Genomic DNA, 27,745 nt, shown 5'->3' with positions numbered 1-27,745 from the left:
CAGCTCAGGTCATGATCCTGGAGTCCCGGGATTGAGTCCCACATCGGGCTCCCAGCTCCATGGGGAGTCTGCTTCTCCCTCTCACCTTCTCCTTGCTCATGCTCTCTCTCAAATAAATAAATAAAATCTTAAAAAACAAAAAAAAAAAAAAAAGAAAGAAAACAACGATAAAGACTGGATCCCCACCATGGAATCAAAGTCAGATCAACAGCCAGGAACAAGCAAAACCATTTAGCAAACCACAACTGGAATATGCCAGAGTTCTTAATTTCCAGCTCTTTCAAACCACTAGCACATGTGGGTAAGAAAACCGTCTCTGCTTGGACCCTGTCTATCTGTCTCTTCCCATGTGACCCAGGTTCTGGGGCTCTCCTGTTGTGCGGCTTATACATTTCTGGTCTCAGACCAGGTTTTCACTGTGGTAAGATTTTATTTCAGGTGAGCCTGCAGTAACAATACGGATGGGCTCGATCTCCGTCTGGAGCTACACAGAGCTCCCGAATCTCCCATCAGTGGCGCTCCTTCACTGTGCTCTGCGAAAACAGCCTGCTGCTCATCACCCAGTCCCACCACTTCACCCGTGTTGGCTTGGCTTTCCTCTGGGTCCTCTGACCTCCAATGTCCTCAGGATCCTGCCTGGCAGCCAGCAGTGGGAGGGGTGTTTGTGGTTCTGGTTTTCTCCAGGGAAGAGTCACTTCCTGCCAGAGATCCCAACACGAGAGCCACTCCCTCGTGGGGTCGAATTTCACACAGCACTGTACTTCCTAGTAACAGAGCTGCCTAGCTTTGTAGTTTTCAAAACATTTCCCCCATTATCTTTTGGGTTCCCCTCCCATGGGCTCCTACTTCAAATACTCTTCAAGAGATGGCATAAGATTTAAATCCACTGCAAATGTCAGAAAAGCTCCTTAAATTTTGTTAATTACAAAACAGGGAAGAAGGGAAGGGCAAGGAGGAAGAGGACAGAGAGGGGGGCAAAAGGAAGGAAAAGACCGGCAAACTCAGACGCAGGGAAGCGCAGACAGCAGGTGTTAAGTCAAAGAGAAAAATGGGATTCCAACTGCACTCTGCCTGTGCCTTGCCAGCCCATGAATAGCTACAAAGGCATCTCTGCATCAGATCAGTGCCTCTGACAACCATCCTGTCTTGAGAGCCCTCTACCCGCGCACCAGCCCTAAGCCCCAAGTATCCTAGGCAGACCTTCAAGTCTAGCATGTAAGCCTAAGGGCATGGCAGCAAGACACTTAAGAATGCTGTCATTTGGAATCTTGCTATGATATGAATAAGAAAAAAGACAGAGTGGGTAGCTTTTAAATCATAATTTAAGTCTAGGCATGATCACACTGACAGAGATTAAAACTAGCTAATATATGCTACTTAGATTTTTAACAATGAAATTAAACAGTAGAAAGACATTTGAGATATAACTATCAGAAAGGAAAGGCAAAACTATCCCTAATTGCAGCTCATAGAACTATATCCCTGGGTAACTACAGAGAATCTACTGGAAAACAAATAGAAGGAAAGTGGGATATAAAATTAGTACACAGAACCCAACAGTCATACCACACCCAAACAATGACCATAACCCAACACAATGGAAGAAAAGACCCTCTATGCAAGAGCAGCAAGGGAGATAAAACACCCAGGAATAAACTTACCAAGAACTGGACAAAAGCTATACGAGAAGGACTATGAAATACTCACAAAGGACTCCAAAGTAAACATCAAAAATGGAAACACAGACCCTTGGAAAGGAAAACTCAGCATCATAAATGCATCAATTATCCTAAATTAGTTATAAATTGAATATAATCCTCATAAAAATGCTAATAGACTTTTTTATAGGAGACAAGCTGATTCAAAAGTCTATCTGGAAAAATAACTAGAAAAACTTGAGAAAAGAAGAAGAATGAAGAGGAACTGGCACTACAAGATGCCTTGCTTGCTCTGTGAAAAGCTCTTGGATCAATATTTCACACTGTACACCAAAATAAACTCCAAACGTATCAAATGTTTAACCATCAGCTTTAAAACCATTAAGGTGCTGGAAGGACACATAAGAGAGTTGTCTGATGACTGCGGCATGCTAAAGGCCTTTCTAGTTATGACTTAAAGTCCTAAAGCCTAAAAGAAAAGATACAAGTCACTGAAATAAAAATTAACTAATTCTTTTCATGGAAAAAAATATGTTAACCAAGTCAAAAGACAAATAGTATGAGGGAATTTATTTGACACATGGCAGTAAGTACTAATCTCCATTGTAAATTTTTTTTTTAAAATCTTCTAGAAATTGAAATGGAAAAGATTAACATCCCAATAGAAAAATGGACACAAGACACGCCCAGTTACAGATGAAAACACAAGACCCTTAAACATTTTATAAGAAGCCAAATCTTACTCATAAGATCCAAAAATCTGAGAGAAGACACAGTCTGTTGGGGAGACTGTGGAAGTAATTTATATATGACCGGTTCGAGGGCAAAATGGCTAAACTCCTAAGAAGAACAATCTGGCAATGCTGATCAAAATTACAGATAGATTTGCCCTCAAGCCTAGCAATCCCACTTTTAAGAACTCAACCTATAGGTATATCTGCCCATAGAAAAAATAATGTGTATATGGGCTATTTTCTCATAGCATCATTTGTAATACCAAGAGACTAGAAACCAGCCAAATGTCCAACAAGAAGATGCTGACTAATACACTGTAAGACACTCACACAGTAAGTGCATATGCAGTCAGGAAGCTCTCTATGTACTTATTCAGAAAGATTCCCACAATATACTATTAATGCGGACAATTCAGAGCAATGCATGTAGCTTACTACCTTCCATATGAGAAAGGAGAAAAAAAAATATGCACTTGCATCAGCATAAATACTGGAAGAGCAAATAAACTAAAGTAAATGTGCATTCATAGAAACAAGATGGGTATCATGGAAGACAAGAATAATAATGGGAACACAGCTTCTGAATGTTTACTTTTTTATGCTGTTCTGAATTTGAACCATGGGAGTGTACAGAATCTTAAATGTTAAAATTAAACAATATTTACTAACTTTTTAAGTGTTGTGAAAAATTTCTTTGGTTTTATACTTTATCAATGTTAATTAGCTTACAAAAGATAATTTAGTACCTTAAGTAAAATTTTTACTTAATTTCCCCCCAAATATCTTAAGTTTCCATAAGAAACACGGTGGGTAAGCGACTGCCTTCAGCTCGGGTGATGATCCTGGAGTCCCAGGATCGAGTCCCGTATCAGGTGCCCTGCTCCTTGGGGAGTCTGCTTCTCCCTCTGACCTCCCTTCTCATGCTCTCTCTCTCTCAAAAAAAATAAAAATAAAAATAAAATAAATAAAAATAAAAAATCTTAAAAAAAAAAAAGAAAGAAACACATTTCAGGGGCTCACTTGGCATAGTGAAATCCAAACCCTTTGCCTTTTCTAGAAGGTGGCCCCAAACCATTTACCCAGCTTTAGTTTCCAGAATGTACCCTTCATTCCACCTTGTATACCAGCTACTAACACATGTGAAAGGGTCTCACAGCAGAGGAAAAGAAAAGGAGTTAGAAAGAAGACAGAGGGCCAATTCAGCTAGAAGTGTCAGAACAGATCTCCTTGGGTAAGCCAGTATTAGGACACAGCAGGTACATGTTCTTGGATATTTGTGACAATGGCCCACACACTCTCCAACAACATTAACCACCAGGTCATATTAAGCCTACATCTTCTGTATTGGACTTGGTCTCACTTCTACTTAGGAAAGATCGTAAAGTGAAGAGCCTTAGATACTCTCTGTAAACCTCATTACTTATAGGTCCTAAACTTCACTCCTCCCTTATCTATACACTCTGGCCAAGTTGCTCAACAGTCCCTCCCGCTAGACGCACAGCGAGTTTCCCCTGGTCATTACTGTTGGCCTTGGCCATAAGCCTTGGTTTCACCAGTGGAATAAGGATAGAAGTGTCTACGTCTGTTAAGACTTCAGACACTAAAAGATATTGTGTATTTTGGCTCACTTCTCTTGCACTTCAGCCAAATCCATGAGAACAAGCCCCAACTCATCCACTGGCCCAAGAAAGATGAGAGACATGTGGAAACCTGGAAGTTACTGGCAGGCTAGGTCAAGCCCTGCCAAGCCAAGCCCAGATCAGAAGGCCCTCGGCCAGCTCACAGATGTGTGAGCAATAATAAATTGTTGTTTTAAGTCACTGAGGTTTGAGGTAATTTGTTAGGCAGCATCACTGTGGCAAGGAGAAAGGCCTCAGAAGAAACCAATCCTACCTACACTTTAATCTCAGGTTTTTAGCTTCTAGGACTGTGAGAAAATAAATTTCTGCTGTTTAATCCACCCATTCTGTGGTGTTTCTTATGGCAGCCCTAGCAAACAAACACAGATTTTGGTACTGAGAAGTAGGATACTTCTGTAACAAGTATCTAAAAATGTAGAAAAGGCTTTGGAATTGGATAATGGGTAGACAACACACTGCCGGGAACATACCTCTGTGGCACAGAGGAATTAAGATCTCTGTTCCCACCATACCTACATCTCCTCAGGCTCAAACTCCCAAGTATAACTCAGACTTGGAGCCTAGAGGTGGAGAATGAGGAACCCTCTGGACACTGGACAATCAACAGAGTGGAGCACAGGGAAGGGCACCAGGGTTAGCCGTCTGAGGGGAATGTTTGAGGAACTTGAAAGATTACCAGATAAAATACAGGACACCCAGTTAAATTGAAATGTCAGATGAACAACTTATATTTAAGCATATCTCAAATACTGCATGTAACATTCTTATATCAAAAAAAAAAAATTTGTTGGAGCAGCTGGGTGGCTCAGTCAGTTAAGCGACCAACTCTTGATTTCAGCTTGGGTTGTGATCTTGATATTGGGAGACAGAGCCCTGCGCTGGACTCTGCGCTCAGCAGGGAGTCTGTTTGAGATTCTGTCTCTTCCTCTCTCTCTCTGCCCCTTCACTCTTGTCCAGGATTGAGCCTATAATAAGGAACGGTGTCGGGGTAGTCTCGGGCAGCTGCTGGTCAAGAAAGGGGTGGCAGACAAGGGATGTCCCAAAACATTTATTTTTCATTAACAGATGAACAGCTAAACAAACTGTAGTGTATAATCACAATGGAATTTTACACAGCCTTAAAAAGGAATGAGATCCTGACAACATGGATCAGCCTTGAAAACGTTATGCTAGGTAAAATCAGCCAGACACAGAAAGGACAGCTCCTGTACGGTTTCACTTATATGGAATATTTAGAACAAATTCCCAGAGACAGAAAGTAGAACAGAGTTTATCAGGAACTAGATGGAGGGGGGAATGGGAAGCTATTGTTTGATGGGTAAAGAGTTTCTGTTTGGGGGAGAAAAAAAAAAGACTTTCTGTTTAGGAGGATAAAAAGTTCTAGAAATGGAGTGGAGACAGTTGCACAAAATGTCAATGTATTAATGCCACTGAACTGTACACCTAAAAGGGTTAAAAGGGTAAATCTTATACATATTTTACCACCAAAAAAAAATTAATGTGGGCGCCTGGGTGGCTCAGTGGGTTAGACCTCTGCCTTCGCTTCAGGTCATGATCCCAAGGTCCTAAAATTGAGCCCCACATCGGGCTCTCTGCTCAGCAGGGAGCCTGCTTCCCCCTCTCTCTCTGCCTGCCTCTCTGCCTACTTGTGATCTCTCTCTGTCAAATAAACAAAATATTTTTTAAAAAATTAATGTACATTTCAAGAAAAGAGAATCCTTGATGCCCCTTGCCATTGCCTGGAGTGATTTTCTTCAAGGCAGTAAGGGATAAACACCAACTGAGGGCTACTGCATTATTCTTCAATGATTTGCATGGAGGTATATAACTAGATCACAAGCTCTTGTTGGTACTAAATCATGTTTCTTTATATCCTCCTCGGTGTAATACACAGAGCAGATATTGAAAGTTACTTTTTTAAAAAAATTATTTATTTATTTGAGAGAGAGAGTGCATGTGCACGTGCAAGTGGCAGGAGGGACAGAAGGAGAGACGCTCCCAAGCAGACTCCACATTGAGTGTGGAGCCTGATGTGGGGCTCAATCTCACGACACTGAGATCATGACCTGAGCTCAAATTGAGTCCAACACTTAAGTGACTGAGCCATCCAGACATCTCAAAAGTTACTTCTTAAAATATTTAATGCTGGGGCGCCTGGGTGGCTCAGTGGGTTGGGCCGCTGCCTTCGGCTCAGGTCATGATCTCAGGGTCCTGGGATCGAGTCCCGCATCGGGCTCTCTGCTCAGCAGGGAGCCTGCTTCCTCCTCTCTCTCTGCCTTCCTCTCTGCCTACTTGTGATCTCTCTCTGTCAAATAAATAAATAAATAATCTTAAAAAAAATATTTAATGCCTATGGCCATATATTTCTTTTTGGTCAGCATAAATTAACTTATGTGGGGAGCTTTCCCCATATTGAATCTTTTTACCAATGACTCATTATGACTTCTGAGTGGCTATTCTGGACCACATTTTACTATTCAAACAGATCTTAAGACATTATATTAAATTAGTTTCATGAAGTCCATGTCATACACAAAGCCCCAAGCCCTTGTTAACTTGCATGCTGCTATCACAGTGCAAGTTTACAACAAACAACTTATACATCAAATACTTAAGAGATCGGGGTCTACTGAAGGAACTTAAGAACTTTGAACCAGAAAATAATATGTACAATGTTCTTGAAAACACTGATCTTTTAAGTATTCAAAAAAGAAATCCCCACTCCTCTGTGAATCTGACATTAGATGAAAGTTATAATAAGACACCAATGAAATAACTTTATTATATTTCATCTGAAATTGGATAACAGTATCCCTAACACAACCACTACAAACATAACTTACAAAAAGTATTTGTCAAACTGTCCTGACAAGCAGACAAGCAGTGGATGAACTGTCGGAAGATTATGTTTAAGTACGAAGCAAGTCTCTACCTACTAACCTCTCGGTTTCCACGTACATAAAGAGGATTGAAAAGTATCTATTCCACTGACCTCACAAGGTTATTCTGATAGTCAGATGAGACAGTAACCTTGAACACACCTTTGGAACCTGTAAAACACTATATAATATCCTGTTGACATTGTGAATTTCAGGAGTGAAACTGAACTTATCCCCACCACAGACAAGAAGCTGAACAGTCAGAAAAACTTTTGCATTAAAAAGTCCAATGTGATGTCAAATCCATAGGAAACTGAATTCATATTTCAGAAAATACGTTAGATTCCAGGGCAGTAATTAATAGGATGGTAAATGGGACCACGTGTCTGGACCAATTCCCGGGGCTTATTCAAACAATTCAGTGAAGTAACTGACATTTGGTTCGGGAGTGCTTGAACAGAGTGTTTAACATATTCAGCAGATGAGAGGTTCATAATTTTCCAGAGATAAAGCAAAAACCCTCATTTAAAAAAAGTGGGAAATAATGAAGTCATCAGATAAGTTGTATATAAGCTTGTAAACCACATAGTGTTCCTAGTATAGACAGCTAATATCTAATGAGATCTTTCTCCTTGGTGGAATCTAGATACCGCAGTAAAGGTCATGCTTATTAGAAGTCTGAATGTTCCAGTTGGAAATGATTTCTGCTAACTGATCCAAAAATCTGAACTGGTTCCTAACATAATCGTACTGCCTTGGCCTCATCAACATTATGTTCTAGCCACCAAACTGGGAGTCTTCCTTCCTTCTCCAATGACCTTCAAGAATATAAGCAAGAGGCCCCTCTTTCATGAGAGCATAACATAGGGATACAAGGACAGACCCAGAGGGAAACAGCCCACAGAATAAAAATTTCAACTTTGAGAAAGAAAATTACAAAGTTCTTGGACATGCTCAATTTCTAGGGGGGGGAAGAAATTTCCAGACTCTACTAAGGAAGTTCATGGTCTAAGGGATTTGGGAAATTATATGTATTTACCCTGAAAGATAAACAAAGAGGTTCAATATATCCCATCTTTGGATGTTCTCAGAGATTCTACAATTTGGTTTCAAAATTAAGTCAATTTATTTCAAGATTCTCGGGGTTAAAAGATTTACTCTTAAGAAGCTCTCTGCTTGAAATTGTTATTGTTGAAGACAGATTTAAAATGCATTAGGTATATTCAGAAAACTAAATGGAAAAATAACAACACTAATTGGGCTGACCCTCCTGCCTCCAGAAAGTTAAGATATATGTTTGACAGGTAATTAAATGCAATATTCTAAAATGGGAGTGAAATCAACAGAGAAACTCTGCAGAATACCAATGGCAGAGTGGCTTGTGTTTCGCTTACCTTCCTTTGACTCCCACAGGTTATTTTCCACTAAAATGGATATTTGAGCCACTGCCAAAATGAATAGCTTCTCTCTGGGAATAATGCATATTTTGTACAGTTAGGCAATTTGATGCTGAAAAAATAGGTTTTAATATTTGGTACACATGGGTCCAAATTCAGGTTTATCACTTACCAGTTTGTGATGCTAACTTATTTCATTTCTCCAAACCTCAGGGAACTTTTTTCCCTCTATAAAATAATATGCAAGATCGTTAGGGAGAATAGAAAATTTTATAAATATTTATAAAGCCCATTTCAGTGCTAGAGCATAGTACATTCACAATAAAAGTTTGTTGAGCCGTATGTATAGTAAGGATGCCAATTTCAGATGATGTCTCTAAAGGAGAACATCATCATTGCAAAGATAATAGCTATGATTTTCCTGAAAAGGAGGCAGTTACCTTCTACCAGGACTATTCTTAGCACTAAGAGCTTTCAAACACAGATCTCACATTTTTAGCACTCACACCCAACCACAAGCAGATTTAAACCACATCAGTCTTCCCTTTAGGGAGTTATAATTGTATCAAACTCTGAAGGTTCTAATTGGATAACTCAAAGGATTTCCCACCTACTGTGATCTCCACTGGCTGAGTGCAACAAGAAAACAGCTGTATGAGGGTTGACCTATAACACTCATTTTTAAAAAAAAACAAATGGGCATTTTAAGAAAAGATTATCATTGCCAAATGGGAGAAGGGAGCTGTTTTTTTAAATCACATTATTCATTTTCATATTAACTGTATTTCTTTAAGGCCCCTAGGAATAACATGTGCAAACAAAATGAAAATGGGACGCTCATGTACATTTAAGGGCTTGGAGAATGCTAATGAGATCTTTTAACTCTAAAAAAAAAAAAAAATCCCATAGCAATAAAAATATATTAAAAGGAAAACCACAGAAAACAATCAAGAGAAATGCTGAAAAAAAAAATCAAAGACTGAGCTCATATTATAGTCCACTGAATTGGTCTGCTTGGGTTTAACAACGATAAAATGTATATATGTATACATACATCAGATGGCCTATTTGTGGTGATTTCCTTCAGTTCGAGCATGAACACATTTTCTCTCTACTAAGAATGGGTTCTTTTATTCTCAGTTTCATTCAAGTAATAGTGGACTCAACTTCTCCTCAGAATTGTGGGATACCATGCTGCGGAAATGGCTTCCTATAATGAGCTCTGGTGGGGTGAATGAAATGCTGTTCGTGTTTACACTGGCACACAGGCACAAACAAAAGCTCCAGCACACCGGCCGCATTCTGTTGATCTGCTGATTTTCTCCAATATGGTTCCTGCCGAGACACAATAACAAGGGAAAATAACAAAAAGTCAGCTAAGAGATCTGCTGTGGGGATGAGGAGAAACGTCTTTTTAAAATAGGACTATAATATGGCCATATAGTGCTGAAATTCACCCACACTGGTCAAAATGATTCATAAAGGTGAAGTTTCAAGTCTATTCAAAATATTGCCAAGGGAGCTCTACTGGTGCATGCCAAATAATAGAGTCCAAGGGCGTCAGCCCGTCTAAAGGAAATGTTCTGTGCCGCCCCCTCTCCCTGCACTTCTTACTGTCCAACTCAAAGGGTATTGTTAGAGTCAGCCAAGAGTAGGTCATGGGGCCAGAAACGGACACAGTTTGTAAGGGATGTGTAGCACATAACTTGAATAGAGTAATTTAATGACCTGTGAGCTTCACTACCATGCCCTCCATTTTGGGAAACAATAATAATGAGATTTCCCATCAGAAGACTGAAATCAATAGCATGTATCTAATTGGCCTCCCCATCCCAGGGAATATCCCTTTTGCATGCACATGTACCAGACTTTAGGAAGAGGGAAGGGAATGACTTAATCTGGGATTCCCTTAATTAGGTGTATCGTTCTGTCTTTCCATAAATAATCTTACATCAGACCCTCAAAAATCAGTTACCACAATGGAAGGAAGGCACAGTAGATAGCACAGTGATTTGTTCTGAATATTTCAGTAATGCAGCAATAGCATGTTTAAATGCCTTGATACTGGTAGTAGGCACATTACAAAATCAAATCTAGGCATAGGGAAATGTTTGGCCTTAACCCCCAAACTGTTAGCAGATGGAATACAAGTGACAGCAACACAAAAAGGCATATAATGAATTTAATGACACTCAAATGGCTTGGTCTCTGCTGGATGCCACTGGCCTCCCTTTAAATATCCTATTCAATGCCACTCACAATACTGGCAGCAACACTTTTACTGACAATTTTCAATTTGCTGTGACTCTCTGGACCAATTCTACCACCCAATCACTGCAATTGAAGTGTTGGAACAAAGGTAAGTTAATGGCTCAAAATAATTCTTCCTCTGCCACCACAACTTACCCTCTGCCCTCCCCAGTGCTGATCCTCCTGTCTATATTTGTGTATTAGGTGGACAAAAGGTTAAAGAGAAAGAGAAGAATTGAGAGGAGAGAAATTCAGTAACCATTCATGGCCCTAAGGCCCAATACCAGAACCTATGATATCATTCCACCAAAGACATGAAGGCAGGAAAAGACTCAAAGATAAATTTAACAGTGAGACCATGTTGGGAAACAGTCTTGATCTTAGATGACAGAATTTGAATTCAAACACTCCTAGATGGAAAACCAATGAGACCTAAAGGAAATGAAGTTTAGTAAGGATTACGGTGGTGGATTTAACAGAATTCTTTCAGTGGCAATTGACAGAAATCTAACACAAAATAAGAAAAATAAATGGGATCTTTGAATTATATAATTAAAAATCCAGGGAGATCCCAGCTTCAGGAATGGTTTGAACTGGGGACTCAAACAATACCTTCCAGATACCCTTTCTCTCTATCTCTCCATTCTGTAGCTTTACTTCTCTCAGTGGGTTCTTTTCTGTGTTTCATCCCAACGACTCAATTCTCCCAGCAGAAGAGGAAAAAAGCTTTACCGTCTCACTATGTCCTAAAAAAAACACTCTCAAGTTCGAGTTCCACTGTTCGGTACAAGTTCACATACCCAACCATGCAATGAGGGGAAGTATAGCAAGGAGGGGCATATTGGCCCAACCCAAAGTTCATGGTCTGAGAATTTTCCAAAGGAAAATTTAAGTGCTATTACTCCAACAGAGAGGAAAGGACCCAGGACAGAACAAAGCAAAAGATATCCACACCATTAGGGCTTCATGCTTAAGGAGGAAATGTAGTCTAGATATGCACAGTTTGGGTAAGATAAAAGAAATTGCTAACTGTCCCTCAATATCCATTTTCTTTTTCTTTCTCTTGGTTATGAATTCCCCAAGTCTTTTCTGGTACACCACCATGCTTTCAGTAAGGCGTAGCTGTCTAAGTTTAAGCTGATGTGATGTGAGAGAAAGTCATGTGCAACTTTGAGATCATCTCAGAGACGAAGATGTTTCCAGGAACTTCTTTCTCCCTTCTTGGTATTTGAAAAACAGCCACAACTACAGCTGCGAACCTGGACTAAGATCTAGAAGCCACATAATGAAGATGACAAAGCTGACCCACTAGCCTGGGTCACTGAATGACCAGGTAGAGCAGAAATGTTTACCCAACCTAAACTATCTACCTTTGAACTTTTACCTGAGACAGAAGTAAGCACCTCATCCATCTTATATGCCTTATTTAACCCACAGTATTTTCGAGAGCTTTTTGTTTACTCTATACACTAACTAATATAAGACTCACTATGACCAAGTTCTAGAGAAAAATAGCTGAAGTATTTTCAAGTAATGGACCTAAAGGTTTTATGAATACATTTTATTACATATACGTAACATTTTATGTAACCACAATACTAAGATATATACTAATAGCATATTTCTTAATCTTTCTAACATTAGATTCTTAAACAAGTTAAAGAAAAACAATAGTTATCTCTGGGTGGTTGAATTAGACATTATTTTTACTCTCTTCTTCATGCTTGTCTTCATTCTGTAAGTTTTCTAAAATTAGCTTATAATATGTTTGAAGTAAAATACAGGTTCTTATCAATCTTCTAAAAAGGAATGAAATGGCTTTTCCAAGGAAATTCTGTTCAGGCAATTAAGATAGATTTACTGCTCAGTGAGAGATGATAGAGCAATGGTCAAGAGCCGAGAATACAATCTCAGATGCTGTGGCAGGTAGCAAAAACGGCCATAAATTCCTTCCATGTCTGCATCTATGCTGTATAGTTTGCACCAGGACCATGCAAAGTAGAGGTGGCCTCTATTTTCTCACCCACCTGAAATCTGAGCCTGGCCATGTGATTTGCTTTGGTCGATCAGACATGGGCAAATACAAGACTTGAAAAGTACTTGCGCACTGAAGCTGGCTCCTTGGGAACCCTGAAAACACCACCAGGAAACCAAGCCAGGCCAGTCCGCTGGATGATGATATGCGCCCAAGTTAACCCTGTTACTCTAGATGACCTCAAGCCCATCAGCAGACATAAGAACGAGGCCAGACTAAACCATACAACCCTGGCTATGCTGGCCCAGACTAGAAGGGACAGCCAGATGATCCACAGCATGGTGAGAAATAACCCCATTTTTTAGAGCCACAAGTTTGGCAGTTGATTGTTATACACCCTCTTAAATACAGACTGTCCTCTAGTTTAATCATTTTAAAGACTAAAGCGTATGTGGTACAGATTCTATTGGTAAAAATGAGAAATTTTTCAGTGAATATCATATCATAATTTGAGTTTATCTGGCCTAAAGTATAGGGGAAAAGTGACAAAAGTCAGAAATTAGATACTGAAAGCAATATATAAAACCTATAATGAATAAGGCATTTTTAAAGTTATGAGGTTCAAGTAGCATTATACAATATTTTTCAGTCCTATAAAATTCTCCAGAGAAATGTAACAGGCAGGAGAATCATAGATGTTTTGAATTGAAAAGGAATTTTTGGTTCATAAGATTCATGCAATTCACTTTGCCGTTGAAAACACTAAGACTCAGAAAGGTAAACTGGTTTACCTATGTTTTACATGATTTATGCCAACTCCACAAAAATGCGGCACTGCATTGCAAAGGTTTCTTGAATCGAACCCCAAATCATAGGGCAATTTCAGAACCTCAAAGACAACGGGTCTAGGAATTTTGAATCAGAACATTACTTGACACTTAGGAAGCACCCAATGTAGGAAAATCACAACAAAGCAGCTCATGGATGTAATAAGGGTGTGGCTAGTCCAGGGAGCTCTCCATAAACATTAACTCGGTTTTAGTTATATGCTTGTACTCCAACTCCAAAATACAGCCCCCCAAAATTTAAAAGAAGATAGATTCTGATTGGCAATTAAAGGTAAGAAAAATTTTGTTAAAGCCTTAGATTTCTCTTCCGACATAGACTCTTTTTTAATTTTTATTTAAATTCAATTAGCCAACATAAAGTACATCATTAGTTTCAGATGCAGAGTTCAGTAATTCATCAGTTGCATGCAACACCCAAGTGTTCATCACATCACATGCCCTCCTTAATGTCCAACATCCAATACCCTATCCCCTATTCACCTCCCCTCCAACAACCCTCGGGTTTTTTCCTATAGTTAAGAGTCTTTCATGCTTTGTCTCCCTCTCTGATGACTTCCCATTTCATTTTCCCTCCCCCTATGATCTTCTGCACTGTTTCTCATAGTCCATGTATGAGTGAAACTGTACAATAATTATCTTTTTCTGATTGACTTATTTTACTCAGCATAGTACCCTCCAGTTCCAACACACTGAGAAATGGTAAGTATTCATCTTTCTGATGGCTGAGCAATATTCTATTATATATATATATATACACACACATATATATATACATACGCATATATATGTGTGTACACACACACACACACACACACACACACACCCCACATCACCTTTATCCATTTGTCTGTCTATGGACATCTTGGCTCTTCCCATAGTTTGTCTGCCTCAAACTCTTAAAGAAAATTTTGCTATGGACTGAACTTCTGTGTCTCCTCAAAATTCCTCTGTTGAAACCTAATCCCAGTGTGATGGTACTAGGAGGTGGGCCTTTGGGAAGCTCCAGAAGTGACTACTGCCCTTATAAAAAGAGACCGTAGAGAGTTCCCTCACATGTTCTACCAAGTGAGGACACCATGTGAATCTGGCCGTCTATGAATCTGGAAGCAGGTTCTTACAAACACTCAATCTCAATCTGGAGACCCCAGCCTCCAGAGCTGTGAGGGATAAATGTTTGTTAGTTAAGCCCCTCAGGCTATGGTATTCCTGTTACAGCAGTCAGAACGGAGACAAAGTCTCACAGATGAAAGAATCCTGCACTCAATTTATTATTGGAAACCAGCCACCTCATAACCTCAGAGACTTATAACGACAATTTATTGTGTCTCACAATTCTGCAGGTTGACTAGGGAGCTCTTCTGGCATCTCTCTTGGACTCAGTTGCGTACCCAAATTTGGCTGGTAGATGAGCTGGAGCTATGTTCAGCTGGCACTGACGCCTAGCTGGGCCTCTCTCTGCATTTAGTCCTTCATCCCAGACTTCTTCATGGAACAGTGATCCCAGGGCAGCATTCAAGAGGACAAAGAAAGGCTTTGGGGCACGGCCAACTCAGATTCAAGGGGTGGGACAAGAGATTCCACTCTTTGGTAGCATAAACTGCAAAACACTGTGGCCATACTTCTCATCTTACACTCTGATCTAGCCTCAAATATCTACTTTTCTGTCATTTAAACCTAATGAAAAATGACACTGCAGAAATGAAATTCTCTAGAATTGCACACCTAAATCTGTCAGCTGCACCGAACTCAAATTTTTCCACAGAGAGACACTGTGGTATATGCCTTATTGTGATTGTCAAATACATTAATATCTCCCTGAACGAAATGCTGCGTTAGGAATTATACTCAACAGTCATCACCATAAGTCATATCCAAGATGATTATAAATTCAGCTTTGCCAATATACAATACCACAAAAGAAGTGCTAGAGTTTTTTCTGTCAAATGGATTCAAGATTTGAATGTTAAAAGGTGTACCAACAGGAAATATGGGTGAAGCTTTTTTTTTTTTAATGATATTTAAGTGAAGATCTTTTTAAGCATGACAGCCAGGCAGAAACTATAGATGGAAATATTGATCCAGGAAATCAAAGAAGAACTTAAACAATTCATAGAAACCAATGAGAACAAAAGCACATTAGTCCAAAACCTATGGGATATGACAAAGGTGGTCCTAAGGGGGAAATACATAGCCATCCAAGCCTTACTCATCAGTGAGTGAATACACAAACTGACTTCACACCTTAAAGAACTGGAGAAAGAACAACAAATAAATCCTAAGCCAAGCAGAAGAAGAGAAATAAGTAAGATTAGAGTAGAGGTCAATGAATTAGAAAGCTGAAATAAAGTAGAGCAGATCAACAGAACTAGAAGTTGGTTCTTTGAGAGAATAAGATCAATAAACCATTGGCCAGACTTATCCTAAAGAAAAGAGAAAAGACCCAAATTATTAAGATTATGAATCAAAGGGGAAAGATCACAACTAACACCAAGGAAACAGAAACAATTATTAGAAATTATTATCAACAGCTATATGCCAATAAATTAAGCAACCTGGAAGAAATGGATGCCTTCCTGGAAACCTATAAACTATCAAGACTGAAACAGGAAGAAACTGACAAATTAAATAGACCTAGAACAAAAACCAGTAACAATAAGAAGCAGTGATCAAAAAACAAGAGTCGAGGACCTGATGGATTCCCAGGGGAATTCTACCAAACATTCAAAGAAGAAAGAATACCTGCTCTTCTGAAGCTGTTTCAAAAAACAGAAACAAAAGGAGAACTTTCAGACTTTTTCTATGAGGCCAGCATTAACTTGATCCCAAAACCAGGCAAAGACCCCATCAAAAAGGAAGAATTTCAGACCAATATCCCTGATGGATATGCATGCCAAAATTCTCAACAAGATCCTAGCTAATAGGATCCAACAGTACATTAAAAGGATTATCCACCACGACCAGGTGGGATTTATTCCTGGGATGCAAGGGTAGTTCAACATTCGCAAACCAATCAACGTGATAGAACACACAAATAAGAGAAAAGAATCACATGGTCCTCTCAATTGATGCAGAAAAAGCATCTGACAAAATACAGCATCCTTTCCTGATTAAAACACTTCAGAGTTAGGAACAGAGGAAACATTTCTCAATTTCATAAAATCCACCTATGAAAACCCCACAGCAAATACCATTCTTTTTTTTTTAAAGATTTATTTATTTATTTGACAGAGAGAGAGATCACAAGTTAGGCAGAGAGGCAGGCAGAGAGAGAGGAGGAAGCAGGCTCCCTGCTGAGCAGAGAGCCCGATGTGGGACTCGATCCCAGGACTCTGAGATCATGACCTGAGCCGAAGGCAGCGGCTTAACCCACTGAGCCACCCAGGCGCCCCAGCAAATACCATTCTTAATTGGGAAAACGTGAGAGCCTTTCCCTTAAGATCAGGAACACAAGGATGTTCAATTTCACCACTGTTGTTCAACATAGTAATAGAAGTCCTAGCATCAAGCAATCAGTCAACAAAAAGAAATAAATGTATTCAAACTGGCAAAGAAGAAGTCAAACTCTTCCTCTTCGCAGATTACATGATACTTTATATGGAAAACCCAAAAGACTCCACTCCCAAACTACTAGAACTCATATAGCAATTCAGTAATATGGCAGGATACAAAATCAATGCACAGAAATCAGTTGTTTTCTTACACACTAACACTGTAAGTATAGAAAGAGAAATTCAGGAATCGATTCCATTTACAACAGCACCAAAAATCAGAAGATACCTAGCAATAAACCTAACCAAAGAGGTAAAGGATCTGTACTCTAGGAACTACAGAACACTCATGAAAGAAATTGAAGAAGACACAAAAAGATGGAAAAACATTCCATGCTCATGGATTAGAAGAATAAACATTGTTAAAATGTCTATGCTACCCAGAGCAATCTATACTTTCAACACCATCCCAATCAAAATACTAATGGCATTTTTCAAAGGGCTGGAACAATCCTAAAATTTGTATGGAACCAAAAAAGACCCTGAACCGCCAAGGAAATTATGAAAAAGAAACACAAAGCTAGGGACATCACATTACCGGATTTCAGCTCTATTACAAAGCTGTGATCACCAAGACGCTATGGTACTGGCACAAAACAGACACATAGACCAATGGAACAGAGAGCCTAGATATGGACCCTCAACTCTATGGTCAAATAATCCTCAACAAAGCAGGAAAAAATATCCAGTGGAAAAAAAGTCTCTTCAATAAACAGTGCTGGGAAAACTGGACAGCTATATACAGAAAAATGAAATTCAACCATTCTCTTACACCATACATGAAGATAAACTCAAAATGGATGGAAGACCTCAATGTGAGACAGGAATCCATCAAACTCCTAGAGACGAACATAGGCAGTAAACTCTTCAACATCATCCACAGCAACATCTTTCAAGACCCGTCTCCAGGGGCGCTTGGGTGGTTCAGTGGGTTAAAGCCTCTGTGTTCGGCTCAGGTCATGATCCCAGGGTCCTGGGATCGAGCCCCGCATCAGGCTCTCTGCTCAGCAAGGAGCCTGCTTCCCCCTCTCTCTCTGCCTGCCTCTCTGCCTACTTGTGATCTCTGTCAAATAAATAAAATCTTAAAAAAAAAAAAAAAAAAGACGTCTCCAAAGGCAAGGGAAACAAAAGCAAAAATGAAATTTTGGGAATTCATCAAGATAAAAAGCTTTTGCATGGCAAAGGAAACAGTCATTTTGAATATATACAAATTTAAGAGACTTGCATAAAAATACATCACATTAAAAAATCATAAAGAAATAAGTACTGACAGTGCTTACCAAGCACCAAGTACCATCCTAAGTATTTTGCATATTTTATTTCATTTGATTTTAATAACCCTGTGAGGCAGATACTATTATTTTCCCTATTTTGGGGTGAGCAAACTAAGGCACAGAATGCTTGTATAAGGTACCAAGGTCAAGCGGTAAGTAACAGAGCCAGTGTTTGAACCCAAACATTATTGGCTCCAGGGTCTAACCTCTAAATTACTAGGCTCTACAGAAAGCCTGCAAAACACGAGCAAAATAAATATGACGAAGGCTTAATATCATTGATATGTTAAAAACTCTTGTAAATAAAAAAGAAATAGAAAAATATACCATTTTCTATGGATAAGAGCTCTGAGCAAACAGTTCACAAAAGGGAAATGTAAAAGGCCTATAAAATATGAAAAATGTCCATCGTCACTAGGAATCATAAGAGCTCAAATGAGATACCATTTGTCTCCTGGCCAGTTTAGCAAAGACAAAAAGAATGATAATACCCATGGATATTATCTTCTTGCTGGTAGGAAGGCCAAGTGATAAAATATTCCTGGAGGATCATTTTGATATAGATACACCATTCAACTACTCAAATATGCATACAGTTTGATCCAGCAATTTTACTTCTAATAACTTTCCCAAAGATATCATCAGACAAGCACATGAAATGCAGGTTAAAGAAAATTATTATTGCACTGTTTGTAATATTTATTAAAATATGGGGAAAATGAAAGATTGATTAAATACACTATGATTCCTCCATATAAGGAATATTATTTTGTTTTTAAAAATGACGATATGGGGGCGCCTGGGTGGCTTAGTGGGTTAGGCCACTGCCTTCGGCTCGGGTCGTGATCTCAGGGTCCTGGGATCGAGTCCTGCGTCGGGCTCTCTGCCCAGCAGGGAGCCTGCTTCCCTCTCTCTCTCTCTGCCTGCCTCTCCGACTACTTGTGATTTCTTTCTGTCAAATAAATAAAAATAAAATCTTTAAAAAAAAAAATGACGATGTGAAGGGACGCCTGGGTGGCTCAGTGAGTTAAGCCTGTGCCTCTGGGATCGAGCCCCGCATCAGGCTCTCTGCTCGGTGGGGAGTCTGCTTCCCCGCCTCTCTCTACCTGCCTCTTTGCCTACTTGTGATCTCTCTGTCAAATAAATAAATAAAATCTTTTTTAAAAGATGATATATATTTCCATTATCTGATATGAAAAGAAGGTCATGAGATACTGTTAAGAAAAACAGTCGATTTCCAAAACTGTTTAAAGAGAATAATCCTGTCTTTTAAATCTGTGTATCCATAGGGTCATGGAGGATTTTTTTTTAATCTTTATAATGTTATACTTTAGCCTCTGTATAACTCTTAATGCATCACTTTTATAATCATAAGAAAGCCAATTCCCCTTACTTCTAGAAGTTTAGAGCACTGAAACTTTCCAAGCCCTAAAATGATTCCTTTTAAGAAAAAGCTACCAGCAAGAAGACTTTTCTATTCGTCATCTCAGTGAACACTCGTGTGACTGATTTTTCTAGAAACACCAGGAGTACATTTACTGTTATATAGTAAGGGCTATTTGATACTCGGAATGACCCAGTGGTCAGGGCCCCATGGTTTCCAACACCATGTCCCCGGCCTGGTCACCTGAGAGCTGAAAACAATAACAGAGATGACAAATCACAGCTCCGCAGAGCTCCTCAGCCAATCCAACTCAGGGTTGGGAAAGGCAGCCTTGTAATGGGGACTTTCAAATGGGTGTGAGGAGAGAGGACGAGAGCCCAGGAAAACTCACGAAGAGCAAGCAATTAACAGTCACTGCACAGCAGGCCTTCTGAGGCAAAGCCGTCCCATGCTCAGAGCCAGGGATGGTCAGAAGCCACGGAGTGTCCTCACCTGCTGACTGATGGAAATGGCTGGTGCAGGGGTGCCAGCTGAAAGATCAGTTATTCGCATCTACTAGGCAGCCATCACCCCCACCACCCCCCACCCCCGTTGGGCCAGCAGCGGCAGGCAGGTCGCAGGAAAGGGAGGCTGCTGTGCTTTGTTGTTAACGGCGCTACCCATCTCTCCGGCCAAGCTCAAAGGCGGCAAAATCAATGGGCGCCTTCAAGCTAAGAAAGAGACTAGCTGGGCCCCGACTGCATTCCAAGCTCCTGACAACTCCGCCACGGGAGGATGACGAGGGAAGATTCCTTGTCCCGACACCATCATTCTCTATACTCTGTGTCTTTCCTATCTGCCACAGGAAGGAGAAAGTTCTGTGTCTCCCTAACCATCAGGACACCTTCACCGATAGTGGGAAAACAGGGATTCACTTTCGAAGGCTCCTCCGCTGTTCATCACTCTACTACTCATCGCTTGCCTTATGTGCGGGTGACCCAAAAAGTTCTCTTTACCTACGTGCACCTGTCTTTTTAAAGAGCAGAACCTAGAAAGATTAAGCCCAGAAAACTCATTTTGGTATCAAACAAGCATTGTGAAATAAAGAAAATATAAAACTTGTTTTGTCAAAACATTTGGCTTTTTTTATTTTTTTTCAGGATTGTTATTTATTTATTGGACAGAGAGAGATCACAAGTAGGCAGAGAGGCAGGCAGAGAGAAGGAAGCAGGCTCCCCACTAAGCAGAGAGCCCAACGCAGGGCTCGATCCCAGGACCCACTGAGCCACCCAGGTGTCCCTGTCAAATCATTTCTGTTTAAAATATATTTTAAGTGGGTCGCCTGGGTGGCTCAGTGGGTTAAGCCTTCGGCTCAGGTCATCATCTCAGGGTCCTGGGATCGACCCCAGAGAACCCCTGCATCGGGCTCTCTGCTCAGCAGTGAGCCTGCTTCCCCCTCTCTCTGCCTGCCTCTCTGCCTACTTGTGATATCTCTCTCTGTCAAATAAATAAATAGAATCTTTAAAAATATATATATTTTAATAAAATATTAATCTGTGGTGCCTGGGTGGCTCAGTGGGTTAAAGCCTCTGCCTTTAGCTCAGGTCATGATCCCAGGGTCCTGGGATCGAGCCCCACATTGGGTTCTCTGCTCCGCAGGGAACCTGCTTCCTCCTCTCTCTCTGCCTGCCTCTCTGCCTACTTGTGATCTCTGTCAAATAAATAAATACAATCTTTAAAGAAAAAAAGAAAATATTAATCTGTATGGTTCTAATGCCTGTCACTCTTGACAGTCAACCTTGGAAGGTGCCCTCCCCATCCCCTAGGAACCACACTTTCACATAGAATATTCCTATTTCCTGCAGAATGCAATCACCTTCAGCCATTGGGCTGAAACCTGTTTTTCATCGAACGAAGTTAAATTTTACCTAATGGTGGATGGTAAATATCCTTAGCCAAGCAGAACCTCTTTAGAAAAATTCTCGGCTGCCTATCAAAACTTTGACCGACGTGCTTGAAAGGATTAAGTACAGGACTAAATTCTGGCTTCTTCCCATTAAAGAGTTTAAGATCCTAGAGATTTGCTCTGGAAGAGGGTACAGCCATCTGATAGGGCTTCCTTCCTCAATCTACTGTCTCAGTTATTACATACCTCACTCTACCAACTCACATAGTGTATGTATATAACAGAGTCATAAAGCAGAAATAGTCTGAAATCCTCTGATTTTTATATTTAGTTTTTACTCTGCATGTAATGTATGTTGATCCTGATTCCAAAACTCTCTTAGGCATATAAGAAACATATATATATATATATGTTATATGTAATACATACATATACACTTTCTTCCTTTCCTTTCTTCCTTCCTTCCTTTGGTTTGTCCTTTCTTTCATTCTTCTCTCATCTATATAAAGTTCCAGAACTAAAATACAAACTACATGGGAAACTGGGTCACCTGAAGATACACATGGTCTACTTTCAGTCCTCAGAGCACTGCTTAGGACTTGCAAGTTATGAGCCCTGCTTTCCTTTGATTTTTTTTTTCCCACAATTCCCCCAAGTAACATTCTTCATTCTTCCTTTAAACTCATGAAAAAAAAATTTTTTTATCTCTGTGTATGTTTCTGGCTGTAGTGGGAATAAAAACAACTCTGCAACATGAGAAAGAGAACTACACAGCGGGGTGAGCCGAGAACGGCCTTAAGCAGGGGCGCCTGCAGGGCTCAGTCCATTGAACATCTGCCTTTGGCTCAGGTCATGGTCCCGGAGTCCTGGGATCGAGCCCCGCATCGGGCTCCCTGCTCAGTGGGGAGTCTGCTCCACCACCTCCCCCAAGCACCCCCACCCCTGCTTGAGCTCTCCCTGTTTGTACTCTGGTGCTCTCTGGCAAATAAATAAATGAAATCTTTAAAAAAAAAAAAATGAACAGCCTCAAATAGCGAAACCCATCCCGCCGGTGAGGCCACCATGGGCGTTCAGCGAAGCATTGGTGCCACCACCCGACAGGTCAGAAGCCCGCAGCTGCCCCAATGAGCCCCAAGGAGGGTGGCATCCACCCCACTTCTCCAGAGGGTGTGAGCGGTACTGAGGCTCCTCTGACTCTGCCGAAACCCTAACGCTCTTCATCCATCAGACGTTGCTTTGTTAGACTGAGGCCGGAGAGTAAGAATGGGGCACCATTCTTCACTTTATGGGGCACGTGGGTGGCTCAGTAGGCTGAGTAGCACGCACGCGGACTGCCGCCACTTCTCCAATGTAGGATCTCCGTCCGGTTGAAAGCCTGCCAGAATCTATTCCCAGGAAATACAGACAACCAGTGGCCGGGTTTGAGACGCCTCATTTTCCGAGCAGTTCTCGGAACCTGAGCGCCTGCCCGTCTGACTAATCCGTTCTTGCAGCGCTAAGGCCAAGGCCCTCTGGCAGCACGCTAAGGGAGGCACTGAGTGCATTCTCCGTATCACACAAGAGCAATCGCAGCTCTGACCCATCTCTCTCCCAGGCCCAAGGCAAAAATGCGCGGTCGACTCTTCCTGGAAGCCTTTCCTTCCTCTGTTCCGCACCTGCCACCCCATTTCCGGTCCTCATAATGATCTATGATTCTGCAAAGCCCCAGTCTACAGGACACCCATCAGTGGGTATCCTCCCCCCCCAAAAGTCCCTCCATCCCAAATCACTTCTCCCTCCCTAGCACTCCATGGCCATACATGACTGAGAACACTCTCCAGATGTATGTTAATTTTGAGGTAAAAATTATTAACCCAAAATAATTTCTCTCTCAAAGAAAATAACTAGAAAGTGGGCTTCTCCATTTTCAATTAACTTTGCCTTCCTCAGATGTCCAGAGGGAAGACAGTGGAGGGGGCTAGGACCTCTCCACCATTTCAGACCTTCTTTCCCAAAAGGAGAAATAACTTCCTGGCTGGCCTTCTCCAGGAGGAAAGCATCAAGGAAGGAACACCTCTCCCTCCTACAGAAGCTACCACCCACTTTATGATACCTCATTTCAACCTTATCAATAAGGTTTTAACGAGGTCATTCAATCTATTTTAACAATTTATAGTAAAGTATCTTTTTTTTTAAAGATTTTATTTATTTATTTGACAGGCAGAGATTACAAGTAGGCAGAGAGGCAGGCAGAGAGGAGGAGGAAGCAGGCTCCCCACTGAGCAGAGAGCCTGACGTGGGGCTCTATCCCAGGACCCTGGGATCATGACCTGAGCTGAAGACAGAGGCTTTAACCCACTGAGCCACCCAGGTGCCCCATAAAGTATCTTTTTTGAAGGTAAGTTTATCCACTGTTTGTCACAGATCCCTAATTTCCAAATTTATGTCACTAATAACAATTTTAAATTACTGTTTTTAATTAACCTCTCTAACTTCGGCAATTTTATCTCCTCCTTCTAATTATCTTTTCAGTTTTATTCCATGCGACCTATCGTAATACTCTTCTGGAAGTAAATGGGTTATAAGCAAATGTCAATACAGATACATTTTAAATACGTCTGTAGATGACAAATACAATTGTCCCCATTCTAGAAATGAGCACAGTTACATGCTTATGCCAGGGCAAGATACTAACTCCCATGCTGTGAGAGGACCCAGGGCTGGGGGCACCTGGGTGGCTCAGTTGGCTAAGCAGCTGATTCTTGACTTTGGCTCTCCCTCTCCCTCTGCCCCTCTCCACCCCAAAAATAAAATGAGGACCCAGGGCTTAAAAAAGCTAATAAGGTTAGCAACTTACTCCACAGAATGAGACCCATCAACTATTTAAACAACGCACACATGTGAAGCAGAATGACCTTTGCAAAGCTTTTTTCCCAGACTCAACTGTCAACTCTCTCCCTTGAAAGACGTCTCCATCTAAAGTATCTAAAGTATCTCGACTTCCTAACTGACTCCACCTGGCTCCTACTAACAGTATCAGAATGCAGGAAAGCCATCACAGATAATTTCTTGTTGTGTTGGGTGCTTTTTGAAAGAGGGAGCAAGATTGGCAAACAGCAACTGAAAAATCCATTAAATAAATCTATCAACAAAATGCAGAATAAGCTGGAAAAAATAATGAGACCATTGCTGAATGAGGCAGATGGCTTGGCAACCCTAAAAGACTAACATCAAACAAACATTCATTTGAGTCTTCATCTAGCTTCACTAAATTAGTATGTGAATTCAAACATTTGTCTTCCGATATTTCTTTCCCGATGATGGGGACTATGTGAGTAAAGACCACTAGCAAGAAGAGGAGGAAATGCTAGCCAAAGAAAATGGCACTTGTAAGTCATGCTGACACTAAGCCTTATGGGGGTATAATAGAAAATATTGGAGACCTTCCATCTATACCTCAAAGGCCTAAGGACACATTTGAGTTCTTCCCTCATGTGTAATTATCCATAATTATTGCCCCAAGTTTTCCAAACTCTGCCACCACATTCACTATGCATTGCAGTAGAATCCGTGCCATGCTATTGGTGAATTGGTCTTCAATGATAGATGTACTCCCAAACAGGAAAGATAGACTCTTACCCTCTGTGGAAGTTCATAGAGGGGTGGGGACTGAGGAGAGAAAATCTCTTGCTAATCTCATCCATAAATTGAGGGACAGAGTCTTATTTTTAAAAAAAACAGGACTTAAAGAGTTTATACTTAGGAATATCAGATCACAGTCACCAATCCATGCAAAGGCTATAAAGAAGATGTGTGTGTGTGTGTGTGTGTGTGTGTGTGTGTGTGTCCCCCACAAGACTGACTTAGATTTTCGACTCAAAAACTAAAAATTTCAACACACTGAATATTTATGAGACCATAAAAGAAAATTAGTAGTTAAAAAAGGAAGCCACTACAAAGGAAAGAATTTGTTATTCACTTTGGAGAAGTCCGTGATGATCTCTTTTAAATGATTCACTATGAAAATAAAAGATGTTCAAAATGCATCAACAGAATATGTAAGCAGGATTAAAGGCAAATTTACAAGAAAGCAGCTTTAATAAAAAAGAATGAATCTTGCCATTTGCAACAACAATGGATGGAGCTAGCGAGAATGTGCTAAGCAAAATGAGCCAGAGAAAGACACATACCGTATGATTTCACTCATATGTGGAATTTAAGAAACAAAACAGATGACCAAAAGGGAAAATTTAAGGGCGGGGGGCCCCTCAGTGGCTCAGTTGGTTGAGCATCTAACTCTTGATTTCGGATCGGGTCATGATCTCAGGGCTCAGGTCAGGATCTCAGGGTTGTGAGATCCAGCACCGTGTCGGGCTCTCCGCTCAGCAAGGAGTCTGCTGAAGGTTCTCCTTCTCCCTCTCCCTCTGCTCCTTGCCCTGCTCATGCATGTGTGTGCTTGCGCTCTTGCTCTCCCCGTCTCTCTTTCAAGTAAATAAATAAATAAATAAGTCTTAAAAAATGAAAGAGAGAAAGACACAAACCAACAAACAGACTCTTAACTCTAGGGAACGCACTGAGGGTTAGCAGAGGGGAAGTAGGTGGAGGAATGGGTGTTAACAGGGGTTGGGGTGAAGAAGCGCACGCGTATGAGCAGCAAGCCATGTATGGAAGTGCCGAACCCCTGTTTTGTACACTTGAAACTGATATTACAATGTCTGTTAGCTACACTGGAATTAAAAGTAAAACTTTAAAAAAATTAAAAATGTAAAAAACCGCTTTTTTCTCTTTTCAGAGTTGTCGGCCAGAAGTGTATCTGTGGTACCAGGAAAAGAATGACCTCTCTGTTAGTCACCTCACAGAATCCATAATCCTAATGAGAAGAAAGATGATTATTCGTAAGCATAAAATATTAACACATGATGGGACACTGTGGTGAAAAATTACTTCCAGTTAGACAAGAACTGAAATTCTTGTAAAAGAGAGAAAAGCATTATAGCCTTTCTTCCCAGTATCCAAGTTGACTCCGTGAGCTAAAATCTAGGGCAAACAACTAAAATGACTCACCCAAGCACGTGCAGTATAGTCTGAGAGGAAAAATTACCTAGGCGGAAACACACAAAAATGTTATTTTATAGTAAATGTCTTTGGGTAGGTCAACTTTCTGCAGTTTCCATATTTTTTATAATGAGCACACACTGAGTGGGGAAAAAAAAAAGACTGTACATCTTCAAAATGGTAAGACAAATAATAGAAACAAATTCCTTAAATTGTTTTCCGTATTTGCCACGTAGGTAAATGAGGCCAGCTTCTACCCTGACACCCTCCTGTGAAACACTCTTTTTCCAGTGTCACGAAAACTGCTGCTTCTCATCCTTTTAAAACCCATATGACTTGTCAAGCCAAGAAGTTGTTTCCCCATTTTAACTTTAAAAACATCTAAAATATCCTTTGCATACAGAGTTATTAGTCAAAGCCGAAAATTACAATGGGCTTCCTGCTTTAGCTTGATTTCATAGGGAACCCAGAACCAATAAAGGAGGAGTTAATAGATAAAAGGTTTTTCCTCTAGACACCAATTGTGTTACATCGATTATAATGTAAAATTCAAGTGTATAGAAATTCACTTGACAGCTACTAAACAAGACAGCATGAACAAGAGTAATCTAATATATACTAATTTCAGTGGAGAAAATAAATGTTTGTGGGAGGGGGGAGTTTAAAGTGGCATTTAAACCTAAGTACTATTGTAAGTACTATTTCACTGTAAGTTCCCACTGTGCTTCATACAAGGCTCGGCACACAGCACACAGTCAAGTTGCTGAGTAGAAAGAACACTGGATTAGAAGTCAAGAGGCCTAGATTCTCGCTCTAGCTTCACCACTATGTAATTAGCTAAATTATAATCCAGGATTTTATCTATTCCCTCATCAGTAAAACAGGAATGGAATATACCTGGCCTGCCTCAGAGGCCTGGGCGAAGATAATGAGAGCAGAGAAGGAACATTTTATTGAAATTATAAAAGCATTTTTCAGTTAACTAATTCACCCCTTTTATATAATCCTGATAGGCAAAGAAACACTTTGTTATAGAATTGCATCTCATTATCCCGAAATTCCCCCAAGATCCAACAAAAATCAAATTCCACCTGCTTCTGGAAATAAATTTCAGGACATGCAACAGTAGGGTGTTAATAAAGCATCAAAGATATTTGCAGGGCTACTTTCCAAGTTATTTGAAATTCCTATTTAATATCATTTTAAAAACTCCCTCTTCTCAGAGTCAAGCCACAGTCA

General features: G+C 40.4%; 1 long non-coding RNA gene across 1 annotated transcript; it reads right to left on the bottom strand.

Moving 5' to 3' along the window:
* Positions 1 to 8,304: 8,304 nt before the first annotated feature.
* On the bottom strand, positions 8,305 to 9,635 carry LOC123394707. The gene is made up of 3 exons (XR_006609427.1): positions 9,363 to 9,635; positions 8,481 to 8,536; positions 8,305 to 8,379 (listed from the first exon to the last, which is right to left on the bottom strand). It is a non-coding gene; the product is annotated as an uncharacterized LOC123394707 (long non-coding RNA).
* Between the last annotated feature and the right edge of the window lie 18,110 nt (positions 9,636 to 27,745).

Source organism: Mustela putorius, unplaced genomic scaffold (assembly GCF_011764305.1).
Source record: "Mustela putorius furo isolate JIRA1106 unplaced genomic scaffold, ASM1176430v1.1 tig00003836_pilon_pilon_pilon, whole genome shotgun sequence".
Taxonomy (NCBI): domain Eukaryota; kingdom Metazoa; phylum Chordata; class Mammalia; order Carnivora; family Mustelidae; genus Mustela; species Mustela putorius.
The sequence above is the reverse complement of the archived record's forward strand: the minus strand, read 5'-3'. Positions and strand labels throughout refer to the sequence as shown.